General features: G+C 41.7%; 1 protein-coding gene across 3 annotated transcripts in view; it reads left to right on the forward strand.

Annotated features, from left to right (window-relative positions):
• The window catches only part of KLHL29 (kelch like family member 29), a 391592-nt gene that overhangs the window by 236289 nt on the left and 136374 nt on the right, over nt 1-18929 (forward strand). The gene's annotated exons all lie outside the window — the stretch shown is intronic.

The following is an 18929-nucleotide window of genomic DNA, read 5'->3' on the forward strand; positions in this document are numbered from 1 at the left end:
TCAGGGGCCCCTTTACCTTTAATATAACTATAGAAGAAACATCAGCATGCCTAAGGGTTTTGTACCTTGACTGTCCTTTGAAAGATGGGCCCTGGGAGGCAGGAAGAGGAGGAAGATCTCCAGAGGGCATGTTTAATGCTCCCATGGTGAGTTATCAAGCAACTCTTTTGTCACTAGCCCAAAAAGAACGCCCTTTTCCAAGGCGTGATATCTTATTAGTTTTCCTTTTCCTAAAGTGTAAGCAGAATCCATAGTCACTTCCCTTCAATGTTACAAAACAGTTGGAATCATAAAGATGCCCCAAAGCATTTAAATCATTCCTGATCTTAATCTTTTAAAGACTCTTAGGGAGCATTATCAGCACAGAATGGAGATGCTGATGAGAAAGTCTACTTACATCTCCATCCACTTTCTCTCTCACTCGCTGAATGATCAAACCAAAGGAGATGGCTATGCCTCTAGAGCCCTAGCGACCAAGGAGCCAGCAGAGGGAGGTGTCACAATGAAGGGCGTGTCACAAGGTTCTCCGCAACCTAGCAACCACCAGCACTGAACTGACACTACTCTCAACTGGGACTACATACTAAGTTGCTAAGTTTTAATCCACATTCAGCTTTTTACAAATATGTAAAATGAAATGGGCAACTCTACCACCCCAAACACACGCCTCTTGCTTGTAGGATCTTCATCTTTCAAGTAGACTCAGACCAGACAGCCCTCTAAGTAGAGGACTATTCTTTGTCAAGTAGAACACTAGGTGCCCTACAGTGAGAGCCATGTGTTATTTCTGTCAGGGAAGGAGGGAGCAAGTTTACTGTGGCTGGTCTTTCTCTGGCCAATGCTATAAATCCTCTGAGATAATTTATGCCTCACCAACCTCAAGTCTGCCCTCCGGCGACTCACACCTGCTCACCTTCTTACTGCCAGCTTCCTCCTCAGTCTTTATGTTTCCCTTTACCTGTATAACTCAACAGGAAGGAGGATGGGGACAAAATAGTTGGCTCTGCCTGGCTCTGGTCACAGCTACTGTTGATCTCCCTGCCTTCCACTTTGCCAGTTTCCATGGGTAAAAGCCACCTCTGAGCAGAACCATGAAGAATAAAATCATTTTACATATTCTGGGACATCACAGGGGCAACCACAGTTGAGGTAGGAACCAATTAGTTCCAGGTACATGTAATGGCAGCTCAGCTTGGAAATGAGTCAAATTGTGATCTTCTGAGTAGATATGTTTAGGATCAGGTTGTAAGGGGACAAGTGGAAACACTGCACAAGGACAGTTGAGAAAAGAATAATAAAGTTTGGCATGGCATAAGTAAGGAGGAAGTTGAAAGAGGTCAGGCTTAAAGGCTGGCTGATGCAAACAAGCGTGGGGGAAGGAGTTGCTGTATTTAATCCTGAGGCACAGTTAAAAGCTCCTTAATGTGCTCAAATTGGCATGGAGTGAGAAAAATGGGGCACAGATCATCTCCGTCCAGGAATAAAATAGGAGCTGATTCCTGAAATTGCAGGTCATACAGCAAGGTTGTTTTAAAATGAATGGATTAACTGCAAGTAGGTTTCAAAGACAGGCAGGTATAGGGCGGCCTAAGAAAAGGAAGAAAAATGAACCTGCTAACTGCAAATATATTATTAACTTCAAAAAAAAATCATGTAAGAGCTCAGAGGAACAAATATTGAATGGGAAAAGGGCATAGAAAAAGACTGCAAATGGGAGATAATAGATGATAGCAAATGAAGATTGTTCCAGACTAATCTGATGTGATTAGAAATAATTGCGCAACATAAATTTCATAAGCACCCCGCCCCCTGAATTTTCTAAAATCTTACTAGTGAAGATATTTTACATAGCCAGTTGAATCACATGAAAAGGGTTTGCAGATAATTGTCCATGTGGAAACCAAGATAAAAAAAAACATTTCTGCACAGTAGCATTTTAGACCTGAGTGGTGTTTAGGGAAGCTTTTAATGTTTAATAGATTATTGTATTTTGGTGTTCTGTTGGAAGCCGCCCAGAGTGGCTGGGAAACCCAGCCAGATGGGCGGGGTATAAACAATAAATTATTATTATTATTATCCAACAGGTGCCAATCTGGGTTTAAATGTTACAGCCTTTACATGAAGCATGACCACATGTGGCTTCCACATTTCAGACTGGGTGGATTAAAAGTTTTGGACTAGCCCTTGGGAGATTTACTGCTTTAGGGCTATGCTTTTCTGACTAATGCCATGACCGGCTCCAGGTTTGAGAAGGCGCATAGGAAAGTTCCCTCTGTCTGGACCGGTCCTACTGTGCAGCAGGGTGAAGCTTCAGGTGGCATTTTAAGTTGGGGTGGATGATGGCAATAAATGATCTCTGAGCACTACAACTGGACTCCTTATGGCTCCAGTAGGTGGGATGCCATTTGGACTTTTGTTTCCAGCATCGAAATGCCTTTGTCCATGTGAGGGCTTGTCTTGCAATGCATCAGTGCACTTCTTTTTTCCCTTACCTTTGGCATTGGTCCAATTGTGGAGAGAACCACAGTGGTGGCTTTTCTCATTAGAGTGTGTTCTTCATAATAGTCTCTGGGATAATTTGGAGGTGTTATTTCCCTTTGATTCAGAAATTAGAAGCACTAATGAATGGCCAGCATGGAAGGCACTAATGAATGACTAGCAATGCTTCTATAAACATTTGGAGGCACTTTAAAAGATTTCCTTGGTCCTAATGCTCATTGAAGTCATTTACTTTAATGAGTATAGGAGAAGCAGAGAGGTGCTTGCGCAAGGATCAGATTTCAATACAAGGCGTGCACTGTTAGCTTTTCTCCTCAATTAGAAAGATATCCCTATTTTGAGCATACGGATCTCGTGTTTTTAAAATGCGTGGCTCTGCTGAACTCAAGACCATCCTGGAGATTTTGTGTGTGTATGATTATGCAGTTTGAGAAATACAGAACTTTGAAATGTGTAATTTCTGTTCCACTGCCAAGTTAATTCTTGCTCGTGTGGCAGATTGATTTAGTAAGCTGTTTACATCACTGGAGTGAATGATCTTTTTAAAAGTCAATTTTGTTCTCATTTGGGTTTTACTGGTTTTTGGACCAACTCCCAAGAGTTATGAGAAGCCATTAATGGAAAAGAATTAGTGAAGAGACAGTTCTTCCCACTCACTGAAAGAACAAAATTGAGGGGAGACGGAACCAAACTCACATGAATGTAATTCCCAATTTCAATCTTCTTTGTATTATGGGTCATTACCTGTTAATTGACTAAATAGCAGTTCTCTATGAATGAAAAGTTTTGTTTAGCTTTTATAATGAAGACAGATGATATAATTAGTATCATTTCTGTTTTGGAAATAATGAAAGCATTGCATCTGTGAGATGCTGTTTCCAGCCTACATAATATGAAAAAATAACTCTTCCCTTAAAAACAAAACAAAAAAACCTAGCTACATGCATATTGTATGTGTTTAATTAAAGTAAGAATAGCCTGAAAGTGGTAATGACAGATTCTTAGTAGTTTATTCATTTTCCTTTCTCTCAAGCAGTCGTTTTCAAAATTCTGCCTTCAGGGAACAAGTAGGCATGGAGGCTGAGGAACATCTCTGAACACCTACTGTGGAACCTTGCATGTTGTAGAAGGCTTGGGTATATGTTGTGGGTCTCTGCACCCCATGTGAGCAGAGTATACATCCATCCCTATGCACAGGGACTGCCTGAGGCATTTTGGCACCCGAGCCAACTTTAAAAATTGTGCCCCGAGAACCATAGATTGTTAAGGGTCCTAAAACACCCAGACCGACAGAGTTGTGCCTACTTCTTAGAGCAAAGCCTGTGGCATAAACTGCATCACTGCTGTATATAGTGCTACTCTCACTCAGTGCACAGTTCAAAACAATATGCAGTTCAAGAATGGGAAAGGAAGTGGTGCTAGGTGCCCCCTCATCTTAGTTTTCTGCATTTTGCACAACAGTGGCAGCCTGCACAGAGAGGGGTTTCTAAGGTGGGTTTGGGGGTGTGAGAATGCTCCTCATCTGGACGAGAACAAATGCTGCACTTCAATTGAAATGCAGGAGGTTTATTTACAAATGAGGGGAAATCAGGAGCAAGAGAGAAGGGTGAAGCAGAAGACCAATGCAATGCAATAAACGAAAGCGAAGTGTGTGCAATTGGTCCACATCACGTTTGAAAGCAAACTGGAAGCTAGGTGAAATAAAGTGGGTTTGACGGCCTACAGCTTGACAGCCAAGGGAACCAACTGAAGCATTCTAAGGGCAAGTTCTACAACCTCCTTCTGGAATACAGAAGGCCCTGTGTTTTCTAACAAACAGAATAGCAATGTAGTAGATATCAGGAGTAGGCAGTATGTGGGCATGGTATTGCATTATAACTTTTTTTTAACAATGCGCTTAAAGACATTTTGAGAAAAAGAATTGTTTTATTCAGCTGCTGCTATAACACATTTCTCACCAAAATTGGGAGCTGATGATGTGAGATGTTCTAATTTAAAACAAACAAAATTTCTTTACTTTGGAAAGTAGCTGTTGCAACAGACCCAGACTTTCCTCCTCTAATTGCAGAATAACTTTGGATGCTTATAAAAACGTTAGGAAATATAATACAGTTAATGAGGCTCTTCTTAAAACAAAATGAAGATAATCAAGGAAAGAAATTATCTATTATAGGTTAATGAGCACCAATAATACATGTTTATCCATATGTGTTCTGGAATTCTGCATATTTTTTGCAAATATATATTTATCTGCAGGTGGGGAGGAACATGAATATCTCATATCTAAGTTTGTCAAATCCAAGGGGAAATTATTTTGCTTTTTGCCTTCAGCTCCTAGCAACTTAGGAAAAGATTAATGTTGCAGGTGGAAACATTATGGAACACCTAAATTAGATGCTGCCTTCTTAATGGTTGCAGTCTTGTGTAATGAAGCTCCACTTAAACCCAGTAGAGACTTCGTGCACAAAGGATTATGGTTACTGTTTTGAATGTAGTATTTTTCTGTGATAGCAAATGCCTTATCTGATGGGTCGAGCCCTGCCTGCGCTGGTTGTTCCTTTTTAGTTTTCAGTGTGTGATAATTCTGATTGAGGTGAGCAGTTTATACCATGTTAATGAGTTATTAACATCTCCCCATGGATGAACTTTGGGTGGCAACTGTCAGAGGAGATAAAAAACAACCAGCAAAAATATACGTGGCTATGCCTTTTCCCACCCACCCTCTCCTGAAGTGACTTTTCCAGCAGAAAATGGGTCATTTGCCCACTGTTGTATGCCTTTTGAATGGGGGGGTCAGCAAACTTTTTCAGCAGGGAGCCGATCCACTGTCCCTCAGACCTTGTGGGGGGCCAGACTATATTTAGGGGGGGTGAACAAATTCCTATGCCCCACAAATAACCCAGAGATGCACTTTAAATAAAAGCAGGCAGTCTACTCATGTAAAAACACGCTGATTCCCGGACCATCCGTGGGCCGGATTTAGAAGATGATTGGGCCGGATCCAGCCCCTGGGCCTTAGTTTGCCTACCCATGCTTTTGAATGTAAGATACCTTTTAGCCCCGATAGCCTAGGATAATAGAAAATGTATTGTAAGCACCTCAAACAAAATGGGCGACATTTTTTTTTTAAAAAAAAGTTCACTAAGAATTAAAGCTGTTAAGATGCAGTCATCATTGATGATAGTGATCATTCTGAAAACAAATCTGCCTTGGCTTTCTAGCTAGTGACTTGCTGTGAGCTTGGCCTGGTACTTAAAGTGGGTTAAGTGACGTGAGCTTGAAATGCAGTCTACCCTTTATCAGTAATGCCTATTTGATAATCCATGAGCAGACCCCACAACACCCGAGAGAGTTGGAAGACCAATGGAGGGGCAAGGGAAGCTCGAGAATGGCACTGGTCGCTGTCTGGCCTTTTTATTCAGGCTTCTTTCTTAGTGCGCTGCCGCCCAGCAGCTACAGCTGCTGTCTCCTCCTGGCTTCCCTCCCAGTGGCAGAAAGAGACAAATGCCCTGGAGGGCTCTCTGTTGACCTTTCACGTAATACAAAGCCCTCTCTGCAAGGGCTTGCTCCTGATCTGCTGAGCACCCTGTGCAAAATGGCAGGACCAGTATGAGCCGTGTACTCCCCCAGTCAGTAGCACCATATCCAGGCACCACTTCTCAGCCACCAAAACAGCCTTCACAGAATGAGAGGACATTGCAGAGGCCCCTGGGAGAATAATCTCACTTGGACCTCCAGGAGGAAAGTTGGGCAGCAGGCTTAGGGAAGTAGCAGCAGCAGATGAGGTGGATCCCTGTGGCCAGGGAAAGGCAGTGCTGCTCTCGAGCTTCTTCCCCAGTAAGCTGGCATGACTTTAAATGTGAAGCTCATCATTTAGCGTGACAGGGTGCTTCAGCCTGGGGAACCTGCAGCTACTGTGCATGGGAGAAAGCAGTGGTGTAATGGCCAGGAGAGTTCAGCCCCTGAGCAAGTTAGCCATGTAATATCCAGCTCACAGACTGTAAAGGCTGGGTATTCTTAACCGTGTGTGTGTGTGTGTGTGTGTGTGTGTGTGTGTGTGTGTGTGTTTTGTACTAGTTAAATGGGGAGTTCTACCCTCCTTAACTGAGGCTAACTTCACCTGAAGAGTTAGGTTTGTAGTTTGGGAGCACCTAGCTTTCAGAATACCAGGTAGTGCCTCTGTCCAGGAGCATCTTCACACACCTTTGAATGATGTGCCAACTGCACCTATTCCTGTACTAGCCAGTTTTAATTTGGATGGTTGGGTGGTTTTAATTTGGATGGTGAATTACATGCTGCCTTTGAAGAACTGTCTAAAATGTACTATTTAATACGGCCTCAGTCACCTGTGGTGGTGTTTCTGCTGTTCTACAGAAGTGTATTCCATCCCCCTTGTGCCTTCTGAAAAGCCACTACTACCAGACCCTCCAAGTGTCCCTATTTTCCAGGGACAGATCCGGATTTACAGAAGCCGTCCTGGTTTCTGATTTGATCCCAGAATGCCCTGCTTTTCCTTAGGATGTCCCTATTTTAATCAGAGAAATGTTGGCGCGTATATGGAATTATGCGACCCCAAGAGCCAAGAATCGGCCTCTAGAATACATCTGAGGGCAGCCCAGCATGGTTTTTTAATGTTAAGTTTTTTAATGTTTTAATGTTTAATGTTTTATTATGTTCTTATATATGTTGGAAGCTGCCCAGATTGGCTGGGGAACCCAGTCTGATGGGCGGGGTATACTACTACTACAAATAAATAAATAAATAAATAAATAAATAAATAAATGAAAAGGATGTCCCTATTTTCATTGGAGAAATGTTGGAGGGTATGCACTACACAGTGTTGGGGAGCCTTCCAGAACAGCATGCCTGATCTGCGAGCCCTCCTCTAGGAGCATGTCCTTTTTATCTTGTAACAGAGAAGCAAAAGCAGGTGGCACGGACATTTGCAAATTAAGTGGCCTGTCCGTTTTGAGAAGAACAGTGGCCTGCCTTTCTGTGCAATGTCAGGATTCAGGAATGATGATGATCAGAGTGATTATGTGTGCATGTACACATCTGCCATTTCTTCTTCAAAAGAGACATCATTCAAGGGTCTTGACAATAATCTTTTAACTGGAAGCTTGTCACGGCTAGACAGGGGAGAGTGGTGGAGGTCTGAAACTTTGCTTGAGAAAGAGCTTTGGAAATCTTTTCCCCATACTCCTCCAATCAACCCCCTACCCCAATCCTATGATCAAGAGGGCATTGAGCTGACACCTATTGTACATTTCGGAGTCCCACTAATTTCAGCTTTCCTCAGTGGGAAATGACACACCATAGCACCGCTACTTCAAAACTGTCACTAATGGATGTATTTAGGGCCCTGAAGTGCATGCTAATGAAGCCATTATCTTGTCCAATAATTCGTGGATTAGAGCTGTCCTCGGCAAATGCGAAACAACATAGGATTTCAGTGACATCTTTCATCATTTCTTCTCACATTGCCACTTTAAAGTATCAAAGGAAATCCAAGGCACAAACCTAGGTTAGATGTAGCGGTAAAAGACGCACATCAGATAGCAACAGCTGAGAAATGCAGCCCTTGCATTTTGCTTAAAGTATATGGTTGTGTTTGTAAAACAGCTCTGGATTTAGAAAGGGGTTGGAAGTGTAGAAAGATTAAATAAGTAAGTGACACATTTTTCAAGGCTGAAAATTAGAGCAGCCTGCTGACTGAATTTAGAAGAGTACCCATCTGACTATTTTTATTTAAAGGCATGCTTTGATGCATCATGGCTTAGAACAAAATACTTGGACAGAAGACAGGAATGTCACACAGGAGCTGAAACTCTTCTGGAAAATGTAATTATCTGGCCTCATTTTACTGTAGTAGAAAGTGTCTGCTCTTCTTACCACTTTAGTAAGAGACAGTCTTTTAAGTTACTCTATTCCAGGCATAGGCAACCTCAGCCCTCCAGATGTTTTGGGACTACAACTCCCATGATCCCTAGCTAAAAGGACCGGTGGTCAGGGATGATGGGAATTGTAGTCCCAAAACATCTGGAGGGCTGAGGTTGCCTATGCGTACTCTATTCGTTCATTCCATCGATCCATTGCCCAAGAACAATAGTTCTCTGAGCAATACAGAAAATCAAACTGATTAAGTACCACAATTCCAAGAAAACAAAACCCAATAAAGTAACAGATAAAACTATGAAAACGGTATAGTTTTTTTATTATTTATTAAGTTTGTATACCACCCTTCTTCTGAAGACCACAGGGATGTTCACAATACAGTGGTGCCTTGCAAGACGAATTTAATTCGTCCCGCGAGTCGCTTCATATAGTGAAAAATTCGTTTTGCAAAGCGGCTCCCATAGGAACGCATTGAAGTGCGGTTTCCCATAGGGTGCCTTGCAAGACGAATTTAAAAAAAATCGTCTTGCGAGGCACCCTATGGGACGAAAAAAATTCATCTTGCGAAGCGCGCCATAGGAAACTTCGTCTTGCGAGTCTCCATTGAAATCGCAAAACGCATTCGTCTTGCGAAAAAATTGTCTTGTGAGGCATTTGTCTAGTGAGGTACCACTGTATAGCCATTCCAAAGCAAATATCTAGAGAGTAAAACATATCAGCAACAGTTGTAATTGCAACAGAAAGCCAAAGGGATAAATTCCACAAAACTAAAACAACCATAGTATAAATGTCCAGATTAATTATAAATAAATAAATAAATAAATAAATAAATAAATGACCTCTGAAACAATAGGTCTCTGCCTGGTGCTGGAAAGACATTAAGGTAGACACTAGGTGAGCCTGTCCTGACAAGGAATTTTCACAGCCAGGGGGCCATTGCTGAAAAGGCTATTTCTCATGTGATCACCCTCCATACCTCAGTTTGAGGTGATACTCGGAAAAGAACCTTGTGACAATTTTTTTTAATAGATTTTTTTAATAGTTTTGCAGTTCTCACATTAAAATATTATTTGCTCAGGAATTATGTAACATTACCCAAGGGTTCTATCCAATGTTAATCATTTGCAGAGTAGATCCAATGACATTAATGGACCTCAGTCATGTCCATTAATTTCATTGATTCTCTCCTGAGTATAACTAATCTAAGTATTGGGGGGGGGCACATTAGGCTCTTGTAAACAAAGTCTAAAGAACCACTTTAGGAAATGCCTTGGATTTTGTCTTGAGCACATTTAGAACAAGCAGTTCTAAGGAATTTCAGCAGGAAATGAGATTGAGTTGTCTTGATTTTGTATTTTAAAAACCCTAAATGTGATCTTTCTTTGTAACGCTTAAACAAGTACTTGGGATTTTCTTCCTTAAATCAAGCCTTCTATTCTGCAAGTTTTACTAGTGTTTGGGACTAGGAAAAGTTAAAGCCAGCAAGATTAACCAATGTTTTGAAAGGGAGTCTTATTTGTGTTCTAAGTATAAATGTCATTTTCTGCAGTAATTGTCTGTATAGACCACCTTTTCCTGATGTGTTCCCATGAAAGTTTGAGGGCGGTGGTTGCATCATATGTTAGAAAAGCAGAGAGGCGGGTATGGAATGATCCATGTCTCTAGCAAATTAATGTGGAAAGGCAGGTTGAAATCATGTCAGTAAAACCTCTGTCTTTTGCTGAGTGTTTGCTTACATTATTCTTCTACACACTGAAAAGTCACTGGTGGGTGCCTGGGCAGGTGTGCTTCCGCTCCCACCCCAACCTGCAATGACATCTGGCTGCTGTGCTCTGGTTTCACCCCACAAGTTTCCTTTCACGCAGAGCCAAGGCTGTTCATGCTGTCTTTGCCTGTCATGCTAGATATGATGATGATACCATGCAGTTTTAATTAATTCCAAAGCTGTTTGAGCTTGGAATCAATTAGACAGAAAGGGAGGCAAGAAACAGGACTGGACAGCAGTGGAAAGAAGTTTGCATATCAGGCTAATCCGAGGTTTTTGCTGCCCCCAGGCATTTTTTATTTTTATTTTTAAACTGGATTCTTTGCTGTCCCTGAGTACCATCACTCCACCAGCCCAGCGTCCTGTGTTTTGCATCTAGGCACTGTTAGGGGAAGAAATGGAGGCAGTGAGAGATGTTACTTTCTTGGGCTCCTTGATCACTGCAGATGGTGACAGCAGTCACGAAATTAAAAGACGCCTGCTTCTTGGGAGAAAAGCAATGACAAACCTAGACAGCATCTTAAAAAGCAAAGACATCACCTTGCCGACAAAGGTCTGTATAGTTAAAGCTATGGTTTTCACAGTAGTGATGTATGGAAGTGAGAGCTGGACCATAAAGAAGGCTGATCGCCGAAGAATTGATGCTTTTGAATTATGGTGCTGGAGGAGACTCTTGAGAGTCCCATGGACTGCAAGAAGATCAAACCTATCAATTCTTAAGGAAATCAGCCCTGAGTGCTCCCTGGAAGGACAGATCGTGAAGCTGAGGCTCCAATACTTTGGCCACCTCATGAGAAGAGAAGAATCCTTGGAAAAGACCCTGATGTTGGGAAAGATTGAGGGCACTAGGAGAAGGGGACGATAGAGGACAAGATGGTTGGACAGTGTTCTCGAAGCTACGAACATGAGTTTGACCAAACTGCGGGAGGCAGTGCAAGACAGGAGTGCCTGGCGTGCTATGGTCCATGGGGTCACGAAGAGTCGGACACGACTAAACGACTAAACAACAACAACAACTGTTATGAGTGTAAACTTCATGCCCTGGGTTTCAAAGGCGAGAGATCGAGAGACAGATATTCCACTGTTGGTGTTGCTGTCCTGGATGCAAGTGTGCTTCATAACTGTTCTGGATGTCTGTTCATTTTTATATCCTCATCAGTTCATGAGTCAACAAGGCCTAATCGTTTTAATATAATGATAGTGGCACATCACAACCCTCTCTTTAGACGCATGTCTTACAGATAATTTATGTTTGGCTAATCTTTCCACAGAATAAATTGGAGCTTTATTCATTCTCCTCCTTATCAAATATGTAAACAGAGCTAAATCTAAACATTAGCTATTAGTGTGCTTTTTTAAAAACAGTTCCAAGGGAAGCCTTCTTACCAAGTTGCCATTTATTGACCAGAGGAAATTCAAAATTCATCACAAAAAATCGAACATGATTTTTGGTAATATTTGTGGACCCTCAAGATGAAAAATTCATGAAGCCAAAACTGGAATCTATGTGCCTCCGCTTTAAAACATTCTGCTTCAAAAAAAGTTATGCATAAAAGAAGGATGCTTCAGTTCATCCTTTCCACCATCCTTCTGAGTTGCTCTAATTTAGGAATAGCGTTAGGAAGGTTGTGGCGTTGTTCAAAAGCCAGGGGAAATGTACCTCACAAAGAGTGGTTGTGGGATATTTTAAAGCATATGGGTCAATCTAAGGCTCTTGTGATGTTACAGTGGCTTTTGTCAGGGACAATTGCATGTTCCTTATACATTTTGTCACAGTATGACAGTGATGGCGAACCTATGACACGCGTGTCAGCACTGACACACATAGCCATTTTTGATGACACGCGGCCCTCCCCTTTTTCCTTTTTTAAAAGGGGAAACAATTATACATTTTTGTTATTTAAAGTATAAATATCGTGAAATTATGGGTTTTTTCTTGAAGTGACACACCACCTGAGTTATGCTCGGGTTTTTTGGCGAATTTTGACACACCAAGCTCAAAAGGTTGCCCATTACTGCAGTATGAGGTTTTAAGTATCTCTGCTACAAATTTTAGAATGTGGTGTGCATGTTTGTCTCTGCCAAGAGCTGACAGCACATACCAGGTATTCTGACATTTACAAGATGTGAATAAATATTCTGATGGCAATCCCTGAAAGACCATAGAATTTGTGACATATTTTTTTCAACTGACTATATTGTCATCTAAATTCTATGGTTTGCAAACATTCAGGTGGGAATGTTGCTCACACAGAAATTATTATGTTACATTTTCATTCTGCCCTTACTCTTAAGGAGTTTAGGGATGCTTATATGGTTGCCATAACATAGCACTTTGTCTACATAATGCCGACCTTGGGATCTCAAAATTCAGCGGCATCCCGTGTGATGCCAAAATTTGGTGCTCCCTGCCTGTCATTTCCCATTATACATTGTAGTTGTGGTGCCCGCAAAGCTCTGCGCCTAGTGCAACCAAACTGGCCGTGCGCCCCTAACTCTGCCTCTGGATGAATGATAGTGACTGTCACAAGTCTGCCAGTGAGCTTCATGGCTGAGCTGAGATTTGAAGCTGCTTATCCTATGTTGAGGCCTAATACTCTATGCACTACATCTAACCACACTCACATGAAAGGCACCATGAATTCTGGACAATCACGTCAGATAATGGAGAAGCTATTGTATGGTCTGACATCTTTATCTGACAATAAATATGTACCGTACATTCAAAACAAGTTGTAGCAGAACATTTGAAAAAGGGGTATGCCACTGTGATCCCAAGTTAACCTTGCTGCATTGTGATCACTTTATTTACTATGTTTCCTATAATCTAAGCTAGGATTTACATTTATAGTCCCTGATCCAAAGATCCACTTTTGCCACAGCTAATCACCGGTTCATAGTGGGCTGGAGTCAGTCCTCCCTCCCTATGAGTGGTCAGCACTGCATTTGCACAACATTAGGTGCTATGTGCTTGGTCCTCGTTCAACAGAAGAAACATTGGATACACAAAGTGGAAATCCATCAATGCATTCAGCTCAATTTCATTTGCAAAATTCTCTGTCCAAAACGCTACTGACACGAAGGTGGAATATGTTTAGCCAGTAGCTAAATGGCCATTTGTTGTCGTCGTTTTTCAGTTCAATTTAAAACAACAACAACACCTCCAGGTCTCATTGTTGTCGTTGATCATAGCATTATGTAGCACTCTCTGGTCCGTTATGATCAATTTAATTAGGGAGAATATATTGAAATGGCTTATGCCCGATTAATAAAAACTTGGAGTGATTCTTTAAACGTGCAGCACGTTGTAGTTTAAACTCTGAGCTTCACAACATGGCTTTTGTGTATATATGATAAACTAAATGCTTATTTCATTTTAACAACATGCTTTCTGAAGAAGGACTCTTATGCCTCTGAAACCTGCAGTCTAGGATGTTTCTTCATAAATCTCAGAAGTCTTTATTGAAATGCTAAATCTTATTTTGTGTAATATTAAACTTTCTTATGAATCATTTTCATCTACTGAAGACAACAGAATGTACACTCTGCATCAGGATATTGGCAATATCTTCTGAAGGAAATCACTAACACACATTACTGCTATCCTTCTTGCAGATAACCTGGTGCTAAACTTCAGACAATTAGTTAATAGCATCCTTTTATTGTGCCTGTGTGACTTGAAAATAAAATGTGTTCCAGTTGAAAATACGTCACTCTGGAGTCTTAACTAACTAGTATAATACTTCGTCTTAAGAATAATCATGTTAAAAATAAATAAAGGATTTGTTAAGAAGCGTGTAAACTTCTAAAGGAAATGCAATTGCTTCCTTATTGCATAATCTGAGTTCTCTGCCATTATCTCCCTGTATTAATGCCCTGATCTCAATTTCAAAACATTTTCCCCCTTTAGAACACTTCATATCTTAAGCCAGCCACTCTTACAAATTTTAATAAACTGCTGGTGGATACAGACTCCCTGATACTTGCAGGACAATTAAAGGTCACTAAATAACAAGCAGCCTTATTTCTTATTGATTTCCCCATGAGTACAAGAGAAAAATATAGACAGGAACTTCCACTTAATTGTACAGCGTGTGCAACAAAAACTCATCCCTTGAAGGAATAATTGCAATCCACCTAGATCGCCCCCTCTAACCTGAACCCCCTGTATAATAAGCTTTTAGTGGAGCTGCCGTTGCAAAATACAAAAGACAGTGCGGGGAAATATAGAAAGACTGTATGTGTACAAGAAAGAAAGTAATTTAAGGGAAAGCTAAATTTAAAGCAGTTAATTGTTTAGATGTATGGTATCTTGATATCCTAAAGATGAGGTAGGGAAACTTAAAACAAGCTGTGTCACTTATTCGATTCACATAAGTAGGCCAGCCGCTGTGGGCAGAGGAATAAAGAGTGCAAGATATTAATTCCTGTAATGAGTCCCATATTGCACTGGATTAAATGGCTGGAGGTTGAATGAGCCTGCTGCTCTCTTCTGTCAGTTTCTTCATTGATTCTGTGTTACAACCAATGTAACAGCTAGGTAATTAGCATTCAGTGACATGGCTTGTTCACATGACTTCCCTCCCCCTATTGAGATTTTTAAAAATAGTAAAGTGGTTTTGTGAAAGTACTGGCACACGATGCTAGGCTTACCCTACCATGTCAACTTGAGACTTAATTTCAACAAGCCCTTTTATAAGAAAATAACTTAGAGTTTTTATGTCCTTGTCAGATGACCCATTTTGTATTTTAGTTTATTTTAGTGTGTGCTGCTTGATTTTATTTGCTATGTTGTTTGGGTTTCATTCGAGATTTTGTATGTTGCGCGCATGCACGCACACACATATTGTGAGTTTGCAGTGTAGAAATGAATAAAGAATGTTTAAAATAATGGCAATTGGCTTACTCCGCACAGTAACTTATGATTCTACCGCATTGGGATTGGGTGCTTTCATGAAAATTTAGGAGAATCATCTCATGGTGATTTCAGCACTTCAGAAATAATTCTGTGAACCACATTCATATGGAAGTGAGACGCCTAAGGGCATTTTGTAGTGCTGGGCAGAGAAGCAATCAGCCCAGACTTTTTCATTACTTTCAGAGGTGGGGATAAGGTGAGAACGCCCCTGCCTGAATATTGGGTTAATATTTAGGGAGAATCTAAGAATTTTCAGGTGAGGGTGGGCTCATATTTACAGATGAAGTTCCTGAATGTGTTTTTTTTCCTCCTCTTTTTTTGAAAAGGAGGAAACTTTGACACCATTTCAAGTTGCAAGTTGGGTGCCCTCAGCAGCCTGACAGCCTTCCCTGTATCAATTTGGACCGAATGTTCCCACAAAGTGATGCTACGTCATTTTATAGCATAATTATTATGGAACATTCTGTCCAAATCTTCAAAGGGACCACCACCACACTGCTGAGTGTTACACAAAAACAAATATACTTCTTAGTCACTTTGCCATTAAGAACCTCAACATTCTTTGAATATGCTCCCCAATTTTTCTCCCCTATTATAGCAATGAGATGAGTAACTATATAACCTTTAGAAGACAGCCCTGTATAGGGAAGCTTTTTACTGTTTTGTTGTGTTTTATATATGTTGGAAGCTGTCCAGAGTGCCTGGGGCAACCTTGTCAGATGCACAGGGTACAAATATATTATTAAATTATTATTATTATTATTATTAGTCACAATCTTGTGCACACCTCCCTACAGCTAAGTAAAGAAGCATAGGATCAAGTTGTACTTTTGAGAGAGTGTGAATGAGAGAAACCTTATCTTTATTCCTCCTGTTTTTGCCCACGTGTCTTAAAAAGTAGTCTAAAACACAGAAATTAAACTGGTAGAGCTTTTCCTATCATGAAGATAACTGGGAAGGAGGGCTAAATTTCTGTGTTCAGCCGCTGTTAAAGGAACAAAGACAGAGCCCTAAAATCAATTTCAAGATACAAATAAAGCGCTTAAAATCCCTAGGAAAGGCTGGTTGAGAACCAATTTCTTCAGAAAGTGCCTTTAGAAGCAAACACTAGCTTCTGACTACAGTTTTTAGGTAGCTTTCCATCTGACGACTCTTGTTGACTGTAAAATCCAGCTAGCTGTCACTGCAAGTTTCTCAAGGTTTAACAGTAGAACTGAATTGACCTATGCCACTCCTTCGTCATTTCTTGGTGAAGATGGATAGATTTCAGATCATTCTATATACCATATGTGTTACTGCTAGTCCTCACCACAAAAATTTCATCTTTCAACATCCCCCCCCCCAAAAAAAAACCTGGAAGAGCTAAAACCCAGCAAAGAGGTATGTTAATGGTTGACTGGTTGTGCACCCCCATGTACTTCTTTCTGGTAAATGTTAACTGGGGAGTGTATTTGTGCATGTGTGTTCTTTCCTCACTGCTAGTCCTGCACTCACTGCTAGCTTCCCATTGGGAAGGTGAATGGGAAGGGAGAATGCAGGTTGTCCTACCTGTCCAGAAGAGTCTCTGGATCCCCATCCAGTTTAATCCCAGGTACTGAGATTAAAAACACTGGCCCACAGACTGCAAACTCACACACAGAAGCAGCGAGTTGCATTCATATCAATGCCCCAGTGTGGACAAGCCCAGGTTCTTCAGTACCTGGGACAGCTCCTAGGAAAAACATTGCTTGCTCCAACAAGCTCCCAACTCATACTGAGCTCTTACTTAATCTCTTGCTCTGATGACCTATTCCAATCTCTGTCCGTCCATCCCCCACCCCCACCCCAAGCAACCTAGAGGATGCATTCTTGCAATCTGTTCCTATTTTGTTAACTTCCTGGCGCCTCTTCTCCAAGTCAGTGTGCTGGATGCTGCTTGAGGCCAATTGTGAGCTATGAACCCTGTGAGTTCACAGCCCACATTTGAACCAGAGAATTGGATTCACTGTCCACTGGCCTCAACCACTCGGTACAATACACATTTGGCCGTGTGGATGGATGCAGTCTGTGGTCTTGACTCCCTGTGCTGAAGTGACTTAAGACATGGGTCGGCAAACTAAGGCCCGCAGGCTGGATCAAGCCCAATTGCCTTCTGGATCCGGCCTGCGGACAGTCCAGGAAAGTGCTCTCCTATCTGAAATGGGTTTTTGTATAAAGGCACAAAAATGGTGAGATGCTGGAGTACAGTCCAGGAATCACCAGCACGCATGTTCTTTTCCTCTCCTTCACACGGTGGCGGCGCCTCGTCCCTCCCTCCTCCTGGCTTCTCCCCGCCCTGCCTAGAGGAGGAAGGGGGCTGGGCTTTGTTGGTGCCAGCAGCAGCAGTGCTCAAGCGGCCACCATTTTAAGCAGCCCCTCTCCAGAGCTCTTTCGCGCACCGCTCATCGTCCCTCCGCCACCAGCCCCTGCTGCTTGCAAGACACAGGTAAGCAGCCACCGGGGCTCATGGTGCCCTTGCATCATTTATTTTCTTCAAAATATAGTCTGTCCCCCCACAAGGTCTGAGGGACAGCGGACTGGCCCCCTGCTGAAAAAGTTTGCTGACCCCTGGACTAAGAGAATGTCATTTGTGCAGGATCTTCCCTTGTGTGTCAGAATGCAGTTGGCATTTCAGACTGAGAGCTGCATATGTTGCGGAGAAGGAAGTAGCTAACTTAATTCAAATGGGCAGAAGAAGTGCATTAGGCACTATCTATTCTGGTTAAAAGTTTGTTTATACACTGAGCAGTATAAAAATGGTATTCTTTCTGCTGAATCTCTGGAGATGTTACGTGCTCTGAATTTCATCATTTTCTGTTGCTTATTGTATGATAAGCATAGCTGGCTCCAGAAAGTGCTCTCCTATCTGAAATGGATTTTTGTATAAAGGCACAAAAATTGTGAGATGCTGGAGTACAAAACAAAGCATTTTTATTTTAAAAAAAGTTTACACTAATGTCACAAGTTATCAAGGGGTGTAAATTTATGTACACGCTATGCTGGTCTGCGACCGTAATAACATTTTTTGTTGTTGTCATCGTCTGTACAGAGGCTTTTAAACCATGACACCACTTTTAGAGGCTAATGTGTGAACTGGAACTTTATGTTGTGCCTTTGTGTGTGTTTACCTCGAATGATGATGCAAATATCACCCAGTGAATTCTATACACCAGGGGTGGCAAACTCCCAAGAGACTGCGATCTACTCACAGAGTTAAAAACTGGCAGTGATCTACCCCCTTTTGGGGGGTTCAGATCAAAGCTGTTGAGCTTTTTTTAGGAATGAGGAAGGCCCATTTTGGGGGGGGGGGGTTGGGTGAAAGTTGTTGAGCTTTTTCAGGGAGGAGGTAAAATGTTGTTTCTCTTCTTTGAGGGAAGCCAACGATCTACTGCAGACGTCCAGTGATCTACCGGTAGATCACAATCTACCTGTTGGACATGCCTGCTATACACTTAGCCATTGAAATTACTGTGTGGTGTTTTGCTTTAACACTCTCTCCCCTCCCCTTCCCACCCAAGCTTTGGACTGAAAGTTTACTAGTTGTGACTGAAAATATCGCAGGTTTTAAAACCCAGATTTTGAAGTCCTACTCACCCACCCTCAGCCGTGGTGCGTAAATTTATCCCACTGGCTTGTGATGCGGTGGTGTGGTGTCACTTGGACTGATAGGCTAGTCTCTCTTTTTTGTAATTTCTAGTCAGGCTGATTATACCTTTCATTCCTGGAATGGTTTCTCTGTTATAAAGTGTATTGTCTGTGGATGCTGGCAGTCTAGCTTTCTGTCATCTCCCCTGGGTGAAAATAGATATAGGCTTGGTAGTTTCTAGTCGTGTG

Source organism: Zootoca vivipara, chromosome 3 (genome assembly GCF_963506605.1).
Source record: "Zootoca vivipara chromosome 3, rZooViv1.1, whole genome shotgun sequence".
Lineage (NCBI taxonomy): Eukaryota > Metazoa > Chordata > Lepidosauria > Squamata > Lacertidae > Zootoca > Zootoca vivipara.